Source organism: Carettochelys insculpta, chromosome 1 (genome assembly GCF_033958435.1).
Source record: "Carettochelys insculpta isolate YL-2023 chromosome 1, ASM3395843v1, whole genome shotgun sequence".
Lineage (NCBI taxonomy): Eukaryota > Metazoa > Chordata > Testudines > Carettochelyidae > Carettochelys > Carettochelys insculpta.
Window position 1 is genome coordinate 271735765 of NC_134137.1, and position 20079 is coordinate 271755843.

The 20079-nt window shown below is 44.6% G+C and overlaps 1 protein-coding gene across 1 annotated transcript in view; it reads left to right on the forward strand.

Moving 5' to 3' along the window:
* Window positions 1-20079, forward strand: part of TBXAS1 (thromboxane A synthase 1) — a 353481-nt gene that overhangs the window by 318248 nt on the left and 15154 nt on the right. The window lies entirely within an intron of this gene.

Sequence of the window (20079 nt, forward strand, 5' to 3'; positions counted from 1 at the left end):
TTCAATGTAGGTGTGGTAATTATCTTAATTATTTTAACTTCTGCTGGTGAAAAATCCTGAAAAAGAGCTCTGTGGAGCTCAATGTTGGTCCAAAACAGATATTACTTTACCTAGCATGTGTTATCCTGTAGTAGACATCTTGTGAGAAGGCAAAATATTGTTTTCTGTTGATATTTTGGCTAAATGTTTTTATAGTAATGGTCGAACTGTTGACGTTATCTGTTTAAAATTCCTAACCCTGAAGCAAGCTGGGCTAGAGTCAGAGATTCAATATCTTATTGGGATGTCTTACAAAGTATAGAGCAAGTAGCAAACATTCAGACTGTGTCTACCTGGGTTTTTTAGCTAAAATTTATGTTTCATGATCTGTGGAACAGGAAGAAGGTTGTGTGCCAAAAGAGATGTTTTTGTTAGATGTTAGTAAGTAATGCAGCACTCCACAATTGTGTTTGTTCTGAGAGATGTATACAGGGTTAAAAAATATTCCATTACTTAAAGCTCTTATCTTTGTTCACTATATTGCCAAGGACACTGACCTGTGTTCATACCCTCGTATTGAATTGTCAGCAAGAGAGAGACAGGAAATGCTGCCTTCTGTGTAAATTTAGCTTATGGATTTAGTGAAAAGAATAATACCTTAGTGGTGGTGATTGTTTTTACTCTAGTACTTTTATTTTCTTCTATTGTCTCCCTTCTATAAACCAAGATAATTTGAGACAAAGGTCTTTGTGCCAGATTCCTGTGCTTTCTAACTGGGTAACCCTCTGATATTTAAATGTTATTAATTCCAAGTAGATCAGACAAAGAAGTCTCTATCCCTTTCGTTTCCCATTGAGCTGAGCATGCTGTGTGCTATCTGGGGCCTGGTCTCACGCAGCAGTCTGAATACAAGCCATCTTTCAGTTTGAGTCAGTAGTAAGTATGTCACCACTGATAAAGAACACTGGGCTTCTATCTGTTACTGTGGTAACACTGGGCTTATTGCAAGCCTCTTCAGCGCTCGTATCAACTGATTAATAACCCCTCTTTAATGAAATAAGAAACATAGTTTAAACAAACTCATTGTCCAGGGTGGTGCAGATATTGGCTAGTAGCACACTGTGTGGCAGTGAAACAGACCTCCGTTCTAAGCAGCAGCCTCCTATCTTGTGCTTTTGGGGTGTCATGGGCTTGTGTGCCCAGTGCTATTTTCTGTCACCTGACCTGGGAGCAGTGTTGGCTCAAAAGGAAAAAGAACTCTGTTCACCTTGTGAGGTGGAGGAAAAATACAATAGTCCTAGCAAAATCTGAAGAGGGCATTGTGGGGTTTTAGGAGGGAAGAAACTGCATTAAAGATCTAAGGGACCCTTTTTGATGCACCCTGAAAGATAGCACAGCAACAGCAACAGCAGCAGCAGCCGCAGCAGCAAAAATGCCCCCTCGTGTACTCAGTCGCTGTAGTTTGGAAGTGTGGGGCAGAGCTAGTCCCTCTTCACCTTCCTCTCCCCTACCCCCCAGTCTTTAACCTATTTTGGAATCATGGAATGCAAAAATAAAGAAGAGATCAAAGCAGAGCTCTTAAACTGCCCAACTATTCTATTCAAGAAGATGCAGGAAGCTGCTTGGGTTTGTGTCTCATTGTTACTTGTTTTCTTTGCAGCAACTGACCCTATGGTGAGGGGGTAAAAAAAAATCAGTGTGGGAAATCTGTACCATTTCTTCATCAGTAGCTTGTTGACAGTCTTGGAGCCCTTTCAAGGTTTAGCTTTCCTCTCAGTTTCCCTTCAGTTTAATATTAGTACTGGATGTCAATAGCTATTTGACTGTTGACTTAAAAAAGGAGGTTAGTGGAATGACAGTTATCTTTTATAACAATACTCTGAATTTTCAGATTGCCTCCCAGCCTGAAACATTTTGGGATCACTAAGAAATTATTTAAGTCTTGGTATAAGGGAAAAGTGGTGTTGTTATCCCCATTTTACAGATGGGGAAAATGAAGCACAAAATTTAATGAAGTTGGGCTAAGCCAGGAGTTGAATCCACATTAAATGAAATTTTATATACACCGTAATGGAATCTAACCTTACACTTCTAAGGTCACGCTGGTAAGTGATGGTGATAGATTAAGTCCTTTAAGAATGTAGGAGCTGTTACACTGGGTCTGACTGTGATCCATCTTGCCACATATCCTGTCTCTGACAGTGGACCATACCAATGATTCACGGAGGGGCGGGGCAGGGGAGGAATAAACAGAACAGGGCAATTTTGGAGTAATCTACTCCTCGCTCCCAGCAGCTGGGGTATAGCGTTCCCCAGAACATGGGGCTGGGTTGCTGACTTATCTTCCATTAACCCAGTTATTCTTTTGGCTGTTACAAACTCCCATGGCAATGAGTTCCACAAGGTAGCTGTTGTTGTGTGAAAAAGTACTTCCTTTTGTTTGCATTAAATCTGATGTCTATTAGTTTCATCAGGTGACCTTTGTTTTTTTGTATTGTTTGAAACATAAATAACATTTGTTTATTCATTTTTCTGTTCCACTTCTGATTTTATAGACCTCTGTCATATGCCCCCTTCATAGTCTCTTTTCCAAGGGGAACTGCCCTAGTCTTTTTAGGTTTTCCTTGCATTGAAGCCATTCATACCCTTGATCATCTTTTTGGCCCTTCTTTGAACTTTTTCCAGTTCCTCCATACCTTTTTTTTTGAGTTGGAGTGACCAGAACTGGACATAGTATTTAAGGTGTAGGGGCACTGTGGATTTATATAGTGGTATTATGATCTTTTTTATCTTATTTGCTATCCCTTTGCTGATAGTTCCTAACATTCCATTCCATTCCATTCCATTCCACTATTGTACTCTGAGTAGATGTTTTCAGAGAACCAGCCACAATGACTCCAAGATCTCTTTCTTGTGGGAATCAGCCACTTTAGAACCCATCATTTAATATGAATAGTTGGTGTTATTTTTTCTAGTGTGCGTTATTTTGCAATTACCAGCACTCAATTTAACCTTTTCTTTTGTTGCCCAGTCACTCACTTTCATGAGATCCATCTGTACCTCATTACAGTCTGCTTTGGCGTTAACTACCTTGAATAGTTTTGCATCATCAGAAAACTTTTCCACTTCTCCCTTTATCCCCAAGTTTCTTAGTTTCCTAAGAGTCTTTCGTGTGGGACCTTGGCTTTCTGAAAATGCAAGTATGCCATATTGACTGGATCACCCTTGTCCACAGGTTTCTTGAATCCCTCCGAGAATTCCAATAGATTGGTAACGCATGATTTCCCTTTACAAAAGTTGTGTTGACTCTTCTACAGCATATCATACTCACCAATGTGACTGATAGTTCTGCCCTTTATGATGGTTTCCCTCCTTTTGCTCTGTTAGTTTGCCCAGTGATTTTAAGACTCCTTTTTCTTGTAGCTTAGAGGAAATATATTAGTGATATGGCACAGGGGTTGAAAAGCATCTCATGCCTATGCACGCTTTTTGATAGTGTAATTTGTGAAATATACTGGCCTGGAAAAGAGACATGGTTTAACTGTAATGGACAGATAGATAGATAGATAGATATTTTTAATGAAGCCAGTGGATGCAGACTGGAAACTGTAGTCCTTCTGGGCTCTTTAGCACCAGAGTAACTAACACAGCCTATGCATTTATTCTGTGCTTTTTGTTTTGAGCCTCGCTCACACTAGGGCTTGTCAGTGCTACAGTAAATACAAATACTAAATAATAATAATATCCTCTTCCACCACTCCACTTTGATTCCTTTATACCATGTAAACCTGGTGGAAATGGTCCATTGGCAATTCTGCTGCATCAGGAGTTGTCAGAGGTAGTGTAGCGTGCCACCTCCCTCAGTGCCTGCATAGCACAGAGGCAGGCCAACCAAAGGGGCTGGAGAAGGAAAGTGGGCATTGCCCGGGGTCTGGGTGGTTTAACAGGGCTGGGGGGGTGGGGTAGGCAGCCGCTGCCACAGGAGCTCTGCCTGCTCTGGGAAAAACATCTCTTGATTCATGGACACGTTTGATGTGCCCCATGCAGGTTCCAGGGCAAGGTTATTCAACCCGAGAACCTGCTTGTGGTACATCAAAAGTGTCTTGGAATCAAGAGACGCTGCCGCAGCTTTTCCTCAGAGCAGACAGGTTGGATCCAGCTAAGGGAGGGGAGACATGGAACTGCTGCTCAGGGGCTTCTCCAAACAGGTGAGAGGTGGGCTCGTTTGGTGGGGGAGAGGGAGCACCTGGGGCTTCTCTGGAGCAGAGAAGAGGCTTGTGGCCCCAGTTGAGGGGGCCAGTTGAATTCCACCCTGCTGCCCAGAATTGCTGTCAGTGGGCTGCACAGTGTGCATGCCAGGGCGCTGGGGAGTACTGGGAGTGGCTGGAGCATGTTTTGCTCTGGCTCGTGTAACTTGTGGAAGAGCCGTTAAGGAGCGTAAATCAAAGAAGGTACAAGGCTGCTGCAACGCTGGACAGGCAGGGCCAAGAAAACAGGAAGTATAAAAGTTGTTTAGATCCAGCTGTACCGCTCCTCTCCCGGTTCCTTTCCTGTTCTGGCAGAGATCAGGAAAAACAAAGAGTATGGTCCCAAGTTTCTTTTTTGCCTTGACACGTACACACCCCAAACTGGGTAAATAGATGGTACTTGTTACAAATTATGACACTGCTTTACAGTGTGGACCAGCTTCCCACTGCGGCAGTCCCCACATTTTTGAGGCCTGCGCCCCACAACTCTGTCCTCACCTTCCCCCAAGCCAGGGCCTAGAGTGGGCCCAACTCCTGGGGAGAGAAGGGGAGGGGAGGCGCAGACAGGAGAAAGGGCCCATGGTAGGGATTGCAGCTGGGAGTGGACCTAGGGCCAGGCACAGGGCTGTGTCCGGTGGTCAAGGTTGGGGGCTGGCACAGGATGGGACTGAAGCAGAGCTGGGGGTTGGGAGGGTCGGGGTGTTGCTCCCTCCAACCGCTGTTGGGCACTGGGCCTGGCCCCACAGTTTGAAAACCTCTACCCTGCTGTAAGTCGCAATGTTTTGGAGCATTGCTTCAGAATATGGTGTGATTTACCTCTATGTTTAAGTAGGCTAGTAGCTTTCTCATGATGTCACTGTGCCATTAGCTTCATTTTAAAACCAAACCCAATCCTAAAAAAATACTACATAGCTCTCAGCAACTGTCCCACATTTGGGAAATGATCATCCTGCTTGCTCACGAGAGAGGAACCTGGCTTTTTTCAGACGTGTGAAAGTAAAGGAAATAAATAGCACCCTTCATCAGTCAGATAAGCTCTATTTATACATCGCTGGGTGGGTTTTTTTTCCTTTGTTGGTTTACATTTTTGACTCTTTAATTTAATTTCCGCGCTTACAGGCACACAGCTGTCTGGGCTTCAGCCATAGATAAGTGGGTCTGTGTATAGTAGCAACAGCCAGGATTTGCTTTTTTTTTTTTGTAGCAGCAGAAGCAAAATGCTTTATATAGACTCAGCAGAATCTCCGCCCCCACCCTCCCCACCACACACACACATGATTATTTCGTCTACATGCTTGGATTTCATTCTGGTTCAGGCTTTGACAATGTCCTCAGCTGGGATTTTTGCTGGAAATAGAGCACCTAATTCCCATGGGCCCCTTTGAAAATCCTGCCCTGAATGCGATATCCAAAGCATCCTATATTTTGAGGGCTGGGTTAGCATGGGGCATCATTGTTTGTAGTTGTTATCATTCATTTGACTTTCCAGTCCCCTCACACATTGTGAAAGGCCCAGGCAGTGCTATCTGACTGCTTTAGAAACAGACAGCTGAAGGGCAGACCAAATATGGCCATTGGCATTCCATGATTTAATAGTGTGGCCCAGGCCCCCTGACCAGGAAGGGGAAGAGGGCCCAAAGGAAGCAATTGCCTCCAGGCCCCTTTGAAATGATGCAGAGCGCTGTTCACCACTCCGCAAATGGCTCAGAGGGTGTATGGGCGCCTTCCCCCACAGCTGGGGGGCCATGCTAATGAGGCGCTGAATATTCATTTCAGCACCTGATTAGTATTCTTCAATTTGGCCATTAGCATGGCCCTTTTGAAATTTTGGCCAAGTGTAGACATGGCCCCAGAGTCCGCGCATACAAAAGAAACTTTTAATGAAAGAGGCAAAGAAGTCACATGGCATTAGCTTGGGAAACTACCACACCCAGAGTTCATAACCAATGCTGAAGTAACTCTTCCAGCTCAAGTGGATTGAGCAGTGCCCTTGGCCTCTCAGGCTCACCAGTCCAATACTGCAAACAGCCAATCGACACACCCAAACTGTCTTTGTACTCCTCTTCAAATGCCCCACTTACAACTCTGTCCAGTCCGTGCAGGCCCTGACACATCACCCTGATGCATTCCCACAAAGCATCACATATGCACACCTTTGCATTTTCATGCAAATCATCTCTAAAGGACATATTCCCCAAATCCTTCAGCAGTACTGAGCTCCTGCTGGCGCATTCCTTACACTTGAAAACACGAATTCTGGCTCAAAAGGCAGAAAGGGAACTAAAAAGAATTCACAGTGTATTGTTTTTAAAATCTTGAGATTTTAAATCCAGTCTCATAAAATGTGGACCTGACTCATGTTGGAACAAGTTGGGTTGGTATAACTGTAAATACAGTAAACCCTTGAGATACATGCAATCATGTTGCGTGTGTCTCGGGTTAAAGTGACTGCAGCCCCTGAAAGGAGCACAACCTTTCCTGTCAGGGGCAGCAGCTGCAAATCAGGCTGCTGCCCCTGACAGACACAATTTCCTGGTCTCCAGAGTGGTGGGGAGCTGGGAACCAGGCAGCAGCCTGGCTGCTGGCTCGCCTCCCACTGCAGAGCTCCAAGGAGCAGAGGGGAGCCAGGAGCTGAGCTGCCCCTAGTTCCCGGCTCCCCTCCACTGGCTGGAGCTAGGAAACTGAACAAGGCTGCTGCCCTGCTCGGTTTCCCCTCTCTACAAGTGGAGGGGAGCCGGGAGCCAGGCTGCTGCCTGATTCCCAGCTCTCTGCCACTCCAGAAGGTCAGAAACTGACTAGTCCTTCTGGCCTAGTGATTTTCCCAGGTGCCGCAAGCAGTGGGGAGATGGAAACCAGGCTGCCTCCTGGTTCCCAGATCTCTGCCACTCTGGGAGCCAGGTTCCCATCTGCCCCCCAACTTGCATGAAAATTCGAGTTGCACAAGTGTTGCATTTCTGCAGCCGCGTAGCTCCAGGGTTTACTGAATTGGTAGCTGCTTCTATCTTTCTGGCACAGAATTTGTACAGTGAGACTGCACATTCTCAATATGCAGTGCTCCATCTTGTTCTTCCCAGAAAACCCTTCAGATCATGATAGAGCAGGGGTCAGCAACCCCTGGCGTGTGGCAAGAGTGGCATGCAAGCTGATTTTTGACAGCACACGCAAGGTGGTAGCTCAGTCCCACCCCTCCTCTCCCATGCATCCAAGAGCTTGCTCAAAACCATGCCGCTTGTGGATGAACAAAAGACCAGCTAATGCTACCAATCACTGCCTAAACGGTAAAGCTCTGCATCTTCATTTTTTTAGTAATGAAGCTGTTGTAAGCAGGACTATTAGTGACTTTTAAAAGTATCAAGGGCATTTGGACCATCCATAGAGGTCGAAACATCAAATTTTGGCACTCTGCCTTGGAAACTCTGCTGACCCTTACAATAGAGCATTAGTTGTTAGACCTGTACCCTCTGCACATCACATCTGCTGTTACTCTGGGAGCACACAGAGTGCAGTGTTTTTGGAAAATTAGGGAACTTGCAGAAAGTTTCCAGTGGGCATAGTTTGGGCACCTATTTATAGATAAAACTGAAGTTTTACACAGAAGAGTCACTTGGTATAGTTTTGAGTGGTGCTGTGTTTGTGTCTCAGCGGCTTATGGATCAAATGTACTCTGTTCCAGTGCTGGTTCAAACAAACTCATCTGGGCAACATGACAGAATCGCTCAGGGACTCTTTATTACAGTCATGTGTCTCATCTACCCAAAGCTTACGGTTAAACCTATAGGCTGGATTGATCTTTTAAAAAAAAAGTGTTGCTTGAAGGGACAGTCTGGTTATAGGAAGGTAACAAACACAGAGAGTGCTGGAAGTGCATAGCACAGGGAAAGGGAAGGAGAAATACAGAGACAGACTGTGGGAGGAAAAGGGAAGGGCTGGGGACAGAAAGAAGTAGTAAGTGGTGCAATAGCCAAGCAGTAGTGAAAGAGGCCTCCTTGTAAAGCAGGAGGAGCTGCCAACCATTGTCCAGGCCTGGATGATTTGGGGATGCATGAAGTAAAGGCTCAGAGTAGTTTATTCAAACTCCGTCCTCGTACAGAGCAGAAAGGAGCATGAACAGAATTCTCTCTGCCTTCCTGTGGTGTCTCTTCCCAACCCATGTTCCCAATTCCATAGGCTGTTAGAAATGACCCTGCACAGTTCACAAGAAAATATGTATTTTCTAACTGCTAGTCCCTGTAAACCCACCCTAGGAGCTGAGAGTTCAGATAAATTATTTCCTGCTTCTGCACAATCATGAGTAAAAAGGATTCCCTGTGCCAAACCCTGTCCTCGGTCTTACCTGTGTGATCCCATTGCCTTCAGTGGACTTGCACAAGTGTAACTTGGGCCAAAATGTGTGTGTGTGTGTCATTGGAACCAGCTCACATGATGTATGAGCCAGCATATAGTCTAGCTCACTCTCCTACAACTTTGTTAGCTCTGCAGGACTTCAGTCAAAAAAGCAAATAAGATGTTAGGAATTATTAAAAAAGGGATAGAAAATAAGACAAAGAATATTTTACTGCCCCTATTGACTGCAGTGACTCTGTGCCAAATGACACCATTTAAGAATCTGTCCCCTTCAGTTTAATCTTTTTTAAATACCCTTTTTCTCCACTTGTGTTTGTACCTTCCAGAAAGACACAATTGTCAACTGTTTTTCTCTCTTATGGATAGTTAAAATATGCAGTTGGGACAGAGAGTGAGGCAGACAGTGAGGCAGGTTAAATCATAAATAGAGGGTTACCCATTCCATATTTTTCCAGAAAGAGAAAACAAGCCACAGGTACAAGGAGAATGCAGACATGAGCAGAGCTGAATGTAGCACCATTAGGACCTCACTAAAGAGAGTTGGGGAAATTATTTCTCCATGTCCATATGGGTCTGAGACAGAGCAGGGGGAGAAGAGAAGAAATCCTCAAGCAGTTTGTTTCTGGTCTGCTTTGTAACCATGTTTGTACAAGTATCTAGCAAGGCTTGTCATGGGATAGTGACTCAGTAGTAGCCCACTAAACCTTGCAGCTGAGTTCCAAGTGGGACTTGAGGGTGATTTTGGAACTGGTTAATCATTAGTGTAAAGGATCTTCCCTGGGATGGAAGAGGAGGATGCAAATGTCCTTTTAAATATAGTCAATTTAGAGTCAATAGTGAGAAATCCTAAACAGTTTTATTATTCCAATGACATCCAGGAGGTGCTCTCAAGATTTGACTTGACCTGGTCAGTAAATGGCTTTTATTTTCCATATTTCAACGTCCAAAAGGTGTTACTGGATTTTTCAGATTTTCAATTAAGTCTTGAAAAAAAAAGATCAGAAATGGATATTTTCTCACTTTTTTTCAAAAATGTGTATTTGTTGAGAAGTTCAGATGAGCTGTAGATCTGACTTGCTCCACTCCTTGAAAATCTAAACAATCCCATTAAAGTAATAACATAGAAAGTGAGAGTAAAGAAAAATAGCCTTTATTTGGGAAAATGCCTTCTAGTGCTTTTGTGATTTGGACCCTCTTTTGCATTAGACCCAGGGCAAAGGGGAAGGGGAGAGAAGGACAAAGGTTATGGTGATAAGATCATACACATCACAGTAGAAATTGAATTTATTGTGTACTGAAAAACAAAGTATTTGAAAATCTTTTCCTTTTTGAGGCTCGACCCTGCACTGTAGGTGCACAGGGAGTTTTCCCATTGACATCAATGAGAGCAGGACCAAGCCCTTACTTTCCTGCTAGGTGCTGGGTTCAGGGTTCTGTACCAAGAGATGCCTGAAAAGCATAAAGTTCCTTACTTTGCTTTAGTGTTTGTGACATCGTGACCTGTGCAAAGACAAACACAAGATCCTGACTTAGCCTATTTGCAGCTAAAACTTGAAGACCCTTCATTTTTGCATTTCAGGTGTATTTAAGTTCCAAACACTACAGGTTGAACCGCACTAATCCAGCACCCTCAGGACCTTTCTGGTGCCAGAAGAGAGAATTTGCCAGACCACGTGAGGTCAAAATTGTATAGTAGCACTACTTCCATTGTTTACTGGGCTCTTAAAAGACATTTGTGGTAAATTAGAGCTAAATAACAGCACAGAAGACTCAGAACCAGGACTGGTAGCTGTAAAAAAGCTTAAGGTGACCATGGGAAACTTGGCCACACCCATAATAAGTGGTAGCAGAGAGGGAGCCGTGCTAGTTTATATACTATCAAAACAAAAAAAGCAGTCAAGTAGCTTTTATTAGGTGAGCTTTTGTGGGACAAACCCACTTCTTCAGACCATAGGCATACCAGAACAGACTAAATATTTAAGGCACAGAGAACCAAAAACAGTAATGAAGGCTGACAAATCAGAAAAAAATGATCAAGGTAAGCAAATCAGAGAGTAGAGGGGTAGAAGGAAGTGGGCAGGGTCAAGAATTAGATTAAGCCAAGTTTGCAAACGAGCCCCTATAGTGACTCAGAAAATTCCCATCCCGGTTCAAACCACGTGTTAATGTGCTGAATTTGAATATAAAAGACAGCTCAGCTGTCTCCCTTTGAATAGTAGTGCGAAAATTTTTCTTCAGTAACACGCAAACTCTTAAGTCATTAACAGAATGGCCCACTCCATTAAAATGTTAACTAACCGGTTTGTGGATCTGGAGTGTTTTTATGTCTGTTTTGTGCTCACTAACTCATTGTCTAAGGGAGTTAGAAGTCTGTCCAATCTACAAAGCATCTGGGCATTGTTGGCACATGATGGCATATATGATGTAGTAGAGGAGCATGAGAAAGTGCCCGTGATTCTGTGAGTAACCTGGTTAGGTCCAGTGATGGTATTTCCAGAGAAGATATGTGGACAAAGCTGGCAGCAGCTTTGTTGCAAGAAAAGGTTCCAGGACTGGTATTCCTGTGGTATAGACTGGCTATTGGTGAGAATCCTCATAAGGTTGGGAGGTTGTCTGTAGGAGAGAACAGGCATGTCACCTAGGGCCTTCTGGACTGTGGCATCCTTATTAAGGATAGGTTGTAATCTTTAATAATTCGTTGCAGTGGTTTGAGTTGGGGGCTGTAGGTAATGACCAGTGGTGTTCTGTTCTTGGCTTTTTTGGGCCAACCTTGTAGTAGCTGGTCTCTGGGTATTCGTCTGGCCCTGTCAATTTGTTTTTTTACTTCTCCTGGTGGGTAATTCAGGTTTATGACTATTTAGTAAAGATCTTGTAGTTTTTGGTCTCTGTCAGTAGGATCAGAGCAAATGTGATTATACATAAGGGCTTGCCTGTAAACAATGGATCTAGTTATGTGTGCAGGATGGAAGCTAGAAGGGTGTAGATAAGTATAGCGATCAGTGGGTTTCTGGTACAGGCCAGCCTCTCTCTTCTTTTTTGTAGAAAGTGGAAGTGTGTTTTATAAATTTCTTGTCTAGCACTGGTAAAGCCTTGTGCTATGGGGGTCTTGCGTGGATACCTGTTTGTTGATGATAATTTCAAGTTCAGAGAGTTCATTTTTGATCATCTTTTGTTTATTGTAAAGGATTTTGATCAAGGTACAAAGGGCTGCAAAGGACTTTGAAGGCACCAGGCACTACCTACCGGTGAAACAGCATGAAAACTGCCCTAGATAGCTACACTGAGCGATGGGGATCTTTTTTTTTTTTTTTCCCCCACTGTGATTGTTTGCCTGCTTACTAATTCACAAAAGCCTAACGCAGCATCCATTGATCCCACTGGGAGCACTCCAAGGGAAGTCACTGGGTCAGGCTCATAATTTGAAATCTACATTTACCAATGACTTTTTTTTTAGAAAGACAAACATTTCATTTCTAGTTAAAGGTTGGGCTCTTCACTCTGTGGCGCATTTAATCATGCGACTGCATGCACAGGGTAATGTTATCTCTCAGTCCATAGGGCTGCATAGCATACAAAGCCACAAATATGAGGAAAGATTAGGACGGCCCAACCCACGTGATGCTCTCTTTTTGTAGAATGGAAATTCATCCTGATCCCTTTTAATATAAACATAAATGTGAGGAAATGAACATTTGATTAAACTAAACACAGGCCTTTACATCCAGGATCCTAATTTAAAGCACAGCTACCTTCACAGAGAAAATAGCAGCTGGAGGAATTATTTAACCATCTGGCTCTTATGTGAAACCATGAATGTCTGCTGAAAGAAGGGGAGGAAAACCCCTCCCCTTATTCTGATAGCCACCAAGAAACACTTCTATGGCAGGAAAGACCTATGGTGCTTAACGTGCATTCAGCTGATGGCATGCCCTTTGGGCAGACCTCCCCCATTTTGTAATTCTCTCACTGAGCCTTTCGGACCTCTGGCAACCCTTTCTCCTCTTTTATTTCCTCTCTGCCTCCCTCCTGCTGCTGGGATACTTCACCATTCAGAATTTCTGCCACCCAAGTAGAAATTTGGATAGCACCAGACAAGCTTAGCAAGAGAGACTTAATCTCTGCAGACTGAGGCAAGCTGAGAGAGAGAACTGAAGTGACTTCCTAGGGTCTGGGAGAATGTTTTAAGGTTGCCAGAAATGGCCTTGACCAAATACAAGTGTAGTGGCCATTGGTCCTCTCAAAGGTTCATCTAGGTGGAATTCAGTGGGAGTAAAGGAAACAGTATATGGAAATGAACTGTTCTCCCTTCCCACCCCCACTGGAGGTAAAACTGCCAGTGGAAAAAAGGCAAATTCTAAAACCCACCAAACTGGGCACTCTCCAATCATAAGACGGTCCTTAGTATAACAAGGGCCAAATCCTGCCACTTTATCCATGGATGTGGAAAAGTCCAGAAACAGCAGACACCCTGGCCCCCTGTCAATGTTTGGGTATACAGGACTAGTACGTGGTGGAGTACTTATGCCCAAGAAAATCTGCCCTTCAAATTAGGGCTACGTCTACACGTGCACCCAACTTCGAAATAGCTTATTTCGATGTTGCGACATCGAAATAGGCTATTTCGATGAATAACGTCTACACGTCCTCCAGGGCTGGCAACGTCGATGTTCAACTTCGACGTTGCTCAGCCCAACATCGAAATAGGCACAGCGAGGGAACGTCTACACGCCAAAGTAGCACACATCGAAATAAGGGAGCCAGGCACAGCTGCAGACAGGGTCACGGGGCGGACTCAACAGCAAGTCGCTCCCTTAAAGGGCCCCTCCCAGACACACTTTCATTAAACAGTGCAAGATACACAGAGCCAACAACTAGTTGCAGACCCTGTATATGCAGCACGGACCCCCAGCTGCAGCAGCAGCAGCCAGAAGCCCTGGGCTAAGGGCTGCTGCCCACGGTGACCACAGAGCCCCGCAAGGGCTGGAGAGAGAGTATCTCTCAACCCCCCAGCTGATGGCCGCCATGGAGGACCCCGCTATTTCGATGTTGCGGGACGCGGATCGTCTACACGTCCCTACTTCGATGTTGAACGTCGAAGTAGGGCACTATTCCCATCCGCTCATGGGGTTAGCGACTTCGACGTCTCGCCGCCTAACGTCGATTTCAACTTCGAAATAGCGCCCAACACGTGTAGACGTGACGGGCGCTATTTCGAAGTTACTGCCGCTACTTCGAAGTAGCGTGCACGTGTAGACGCAGCCTAGGAGGCTAGTGCCTCCTGAATTCATGTGTGGTTGAAACCGGAATTGAATTATATAATTTCTTTCTCCTCTTTTGGTTTGTAAGCTGCCTCTGACTGCCATAGAATAAACCAACTTAAAGATGCATTCTTCTCTCTTCTACTTACTTTAGGTTGTCCTTTATCCTGCTTTCATTCACCCATAGGTATGGATGGCAAACTAGGTGTTTATGAATTTCTGCCTGTTTTGGTTAGGGATGCATGCCCACGTGCTTGTTTTTCTATTATTGAAAGGTCTTGGTAGCTTTTTGAATAGTACCATTTGTACTATCAGATGGTAATGACTTTTTCTTACAGTACCAAGGCAGCCTGCTGTAGCTGACATTTGTCCATCCTCCATCAAGAACTGAGTCCAAGGAAGGCTTAATTGACTCCAAATGGAGTCAAAGCTTATGTCAAAATGTACGCCTTCTTCTGGCTTCTTTATTGGGAATGTTGCACCAACTTAGAGTCCCACACCAACTTAGACTGTCAATCACTTTGGGTGCAATTTTTCCTTCCACTTATACCAATGCAACCACAAGACTTCAGCAGATTTACACCTATGTAGCTAAGAGAATTTGGTTCTTAGACACCCCCTCACTTTTCAGTGAATAATTTATGGGCCACCCATACACATCATCTCTGAATGTGGTCTGCTGAATCTGCACCTGAGTAGACCTGTGCTGGTGTAATTCATGTGACAGCCAAGGAGAAGAGAGAAGCATGGCAAGGACAGCAACTAGAAGACTATAAGAAGGTGTGAGTTACTGTAGGTCACAGCTTACTTTCAGGATCACCTTTTTAAACCTTCTTCTAGCTGCTTGGACATTTACCAACTCACAGATACCCAGTTACTGACGAATAATTAACTATAAGGTCTAAATAAGCATAAGGGTAAAAGCGAGAAGCTGGGACTGGACAACGAGGGATGGAGATCACTTGATAATTGCCTGTTACCTTCCTCTGAAGCATCTGGCTCCGGATGTTGTTGGAAGACAGGATACTGGACTGTAGGGAGCATTGTTCTGATCAAGTATAACTAGCCATTCCTGTGGCCTTATTCACTTCTTTAGCGCTTCGCATATTGTTGTGACTGATTTTGACTTTTCCCTTGTATCTAAACCACAGCACAAATAAGAAATACAGGCTGAAATCGTATGTTCTATGACTAGGTGGAACGTATTGGAGGGAGGCAAGAATACCTATGGCAGTCATTGCACTCTATATCACTTTGGTTGCTACATAGTGTGTTTAATCCTAAACTGTAGCTGTAATGAAGGCAAAGAACTGTTTTTTGTCTCCTCCCATAGTAGTGTTCATGAAGAGCTGCTGAGTTTTTCCTCATCAGTGACAGCATGTTAAATCTAGCCTGGGAAACAAAAGCAAACATTTCTTGCTATGAGGGAGTTTCTGTTGCCTTTAGCCAAAACCCTTGATTGAATGATTTCTGTGCAGAACAACTCCAAGGTGGCAGATCTGAATTTGCAAGGAAAAAACGTGAAGTCTTCCCTGAGCAAGTCACCCCCAGTTTCGCTTCCTGAGACCCTGAATGTTGGAGGAGGGCATTGATGTGAAACTGAACAGACATTCCAGCACTTCGGAGTCGCTGGTCTAGCAAGAGCCGAGCTGGGTGTATCAGCAAGCAGTTGTTAGGCTTGGTCTCCAGAAATGCTTTTTGTTCACTTATGTACACACTACCATCTCATCTCTAGCCAGGCCTTTTTCGATAAGGTTATTAAAAAGGTCATAGAAGGGCAGCTCCAATGTTATCTAAGGTGCTCGGGTTTCTTTCACCCTCATCAGCCTGGCTTTCAGGTGGGTATGATTCTGGTGTTATTGGGGGATTAGCTGTTCCTCACAGTTAGCAAACATCAAATGTCCAGGCTGGTTCTTTGATCTAGTGTCAGCCTTTGAGCTAAATGATCAACAAATAGTGTTGATTTATGTGGGTTGCTCTTCAGTAATGTTGCTCTGTCTTTTCTGAGAGATCCTTGCGGTTGATGATGGCTCATTGTTTGTGTACCCGGATTTAGGTCACCTTCCTGTCCTGCATTTATTGGGGGAATGGTAAAATGCTTTGGGCTGCATTGCCATTGGTATTCAGATGACATAGAGAGCGGTGTCTCTTTTGGCTCTGGGCCCAACAGTGCAGTCTCCTGGCCGCCTAGGGTCTGACCAAGGGAGGCATTTGAGTGAACATAAGATGGTTTAAACTCATTTCACACAAGATGAAGAGGATGCTGCTTGGAAGGGGAACCTGCACAGCCTGTGCAAGTACTGCATTTGCCCCCTTACTATGGGGTGTGCCCCCTTTCTGTCACATAGGTTTGTTCTTTAGGTAGAGCTTCACTAGCTATTTATCACTGATCCACAGTTAGTGCTGGTAGACAGAACCAACATTTTATTAGACACAAGTGACCTTATCTCTCTGATGTGAGCTTTCCACTGTTCTGCTGGCCCCACTTCTGGGGGCTTTGTGTGTCGAAAAAAAAATCTGTGCACAATGTTTTAAAATTCTGCAATTTTTTTTGACAAAACGCTATATTTCGGGTTGCCAGATGTCCATTTTTTTCCCAGAAAAGGGAAAAGAGATTGGAAGGTGACCTCGGCAGGCCTGGTCTTTGCTCTGGAGTCTTTGCTGACTTCCAGTTCAATTCTGGCTGCAGTTCCCTCTGCATAGTTTGTTGCACCCATTTCCAGTTTGAGCCTTTGCTTTCTGTCCCAAGCTTGCCACGATCACTAAGGAGGCTTTATTTAAAGAATTTCACCCAGGTTTGGTTTTCTAGTCTTAACTTTGCCGATCATTTGCTTTGGGCCAGCCATCTGACTAGGTGCCATCTCAGAAACTCTCACTGGGGCCGCCTGGCATTGCAAAGGTTGCTTAGCCCAATGTAGCTGTACATAAATAGCTATGCAATAATAAAACAAACCTGCCCTTGTGAGGGGACAAGTGCTCAGAAGTTCAGCCCTTTTAAAATTACCCAGGCAGGCTGCAGGGCTCCTAGATACATGCAGGGGCCTACAGCTGGCGGTGAAGGTATCCAGGCAGGCAACTGAACATCCTGGTGGTGCAGGAAAAACTCACCCTGCAGCACAGCAGCAGCCTGCTGGGTACCGGTAGTGCAGCCAGTAGGTCAATGGGCACCAGCCAGCAGAGGCACAGCACCACGCAAATGTCAGGCAGACCACATCTGAATGGATGTGGCTTGTGCTTGTGCAGGGACCCACAGATATTTCTGCCCTGGGAGGGATATTGCTGTCAGCAGGCATAAATACAATACAGTAGAGCCCAGAGTTACATGAAGGTTGCATTGCTGGGCAACCTTGCATAACTCAAATGTTGCACAAGTGGTAGGAGCCTGGAACCAGGTGGCAGCCTGGCTCCCGGCTCCCATCCACTGGCGGGAGTCAGGAAACTGACCAGCACATCACTGATCATTTTCCCAGCTCCTGTCAGCAGAGGGGAGCTGGGAGCCAGGCTGCTGACTGGTTCCCAGGTCCCCACCACTCCTGGGGACCAGGAAACCGCTCCTGTCAGGGGCAGCAGGCTAGAGTCAGGAGAAACCGCTCCTATCAGGGTGTCAAGAGTCAGGCTCTGGGCTGCTGCTCCTGAGAGGAGCTGGGAAACTGACCATTGCAGCTGTTGGTCAGTTCCTGCGCTCCTCTGAGTGGCTTGGAGCTGTGCTTGACAGCCCGGAGTCAGGATCCAGCTGCCCTCCACTCAAAGGCGCGTATCTCGGAGTTCTGTACTATGTGCATACGTCCCATAATAAATATTATGGCTAGATATACATGTATGTTGATGCATGTCCATCTTTGTGTGCATGTGCACATGCAGTAAGTCTGTGGTGCTGTACAGTGATTTACGGGAGCTTAGAATCTAGCCAATAGTTTCTAATGGTCTTATCTCCTAAACATGTAGTAGGTGCTAACTTGCCCCTTATTAGCCTTCTCAACCGAGAAGCCAAACACTGAATGAATCCTGGTGTCTGAATTACCCTCTGATGACGAGATAGATCTCTTCAAGACCTAATGGAGACATATTGGTTGGGCAACATGAGGAGAACTTGTACTTCATCTACTGAAAACAAACCCGCAATCCTGTAGTACTTTAGAGACTAACAAAATAATGTATTAGGTGAGGAGCTTTCATGAGACAGGCCCACTTCTTCAGATCTGGGAAATTCTGAAGAAGTAGATATGTCAAATAAAACCTCATCACCTAATAAATTATTTTGTTAGCCTTTAAAGTGCTGCAGGACTGCTGGTTTGTTTTGTGAAGATGTTGACTAACACAGCTACCTCTCTGTGACTATTCATCTGCTGAGCTTGTGTTGACAAAAAGAAGACTTGAGTCTCACTGCTGTTAATCTGGTTTCCTAAACCAATATTAAATTCCCCTTCGTTTTGTTTTTTCCCCATATCCTACTGGTTGCATTGACTCCACTTGTCCAGATTGGGACTGCTGATCTGTGGGTTAAGGAATCGGTTTTCACTAGTATTTGGGAAGTCCTACTGCTGTGGTTACTGCATGTTTTGATTGCTGTGAGGAAGATATTTATTGAGGAGTTTACTTTACCTAGTAGCACTCAAGATGCTTTCAAAAAAGTTCAGTTCCTATCCTGAGGACCTTACAGTCAAGTGAGACTTAGGTTATGGGGATAAGTACATGGCTGCTAAAGACCCTGCAAACTACTTGTGGTGCTCCACTTTCTGGCCACAGAAAAAGAGATTGAAAAACCAGAAAGTGAGAGAATGGAGGAACCTGCTGTACATAAAGGTGAGTGGTAACATACAGACCCTTGATTTCAAAAGAGCAGACTTCAACCTCCTAAGAGAACTGATGAGGAGGATCCCTTGGGAAACAAAGATGAAGGGGAAAAGAGTTCAAGAGAACTGGCAGTATTTTAAAAAACTCTTACTGAAGGCACAGGAACACACCATCCTGCTGCATAGTAAGAAATGCAAACATGGTGGGCAACCAGCTTGGCTTAACACTGAAATCCTTAGTCATCTTAAACTCAATGTTGATGCATGCAGGAAATGGAAATGTGGACAGTTGACTAAGGAGGAGTATAAACATATGGCTGGAGAATGCCAGGGAGTAATCAGGAAAGTGAAAGCACAATTATAACTGCAACTGGCAAGGAATGTGAAGAGTAACAAGAAGGGTTTCTACAGGCATATTAACAATAAATGGGTTATCAGAGAAGGTGTGGGGCCGTTACTGGATGAGGGAGGTAAACTAGTGACAGATGATGTGGGAAAAGCTGAAGTACTCAATGCTTTTTTTGCCTTAGTCTTCACAGACAAAGTCAACTTTCACATGATGGTCCTAGACAACGCAGTATGGGAAGGTGAAGGGCAGCCATCTGTGGGGAAGGAACAAGTTCTGAGCTATCTAGAAAAACTAGATGTACACAGATCCATGGGTCTGGATTTAATGCACCCAAGGGTACTGAGGAAATTGGCAGAAGTCATTGCTGAACCTTTGGCTATTATCTTTGAAGACTCTTGGAGACTGGGGGGAGATACCAGATGACTGGAAAAAAGGCAAACGTAGTGCCCATCTTTGAAAAAGGAAAGAAGGACAATCCAGGGAACTATAGACCAGTCAGCCTTACCTCAATCCCTGGGAAAATAATGGAGGGAATCCTCAGGGAATCCATTTTGGAGCACTTGGAAGAGGGGAAAGTGATCAAAAGTAGCCAACATGGATTCACCAGGGGCAAGTCCTGCCCGACCAATCTGATTAGCTTCTATGAAGAGCTAACAGGCTCTGTGGACATGGGGAAGTCAGTGGATGTGATATACCTTGACTTCAGCAAAGCTTTTGATACAGTCTCCCACAACATTCTTGTCCATAAGTTAAGGAAATATGGATTGGATCCTTGGACTATAAAACGAGTAGAAAGCTGACTTGACAGTCGGGCTCAATGGGTACTGGTCAATGGCTCAATATCTGGATGGTGGTCGGTTTCAAGCAGAGTGCTGCAAGGTTCAGTTCTGGGGCCGTTGTTATTCAACATCTTTATTAATGACCTGGATGAGGGACTGGATTGCACCCTCAGCAAGTTTGCGGATGACACAAAACTAGGGGGAGAGGTAGATACGTTGGAGGGTAGAGAACGAATCCATAGTGACCTGGATAAATTGGAGGACTGGGCCAAAAGAAATCTGATTCAGTTCAACAAGGAGAAGTTTAGAGTCCTGCACCTGGGGTGGAAG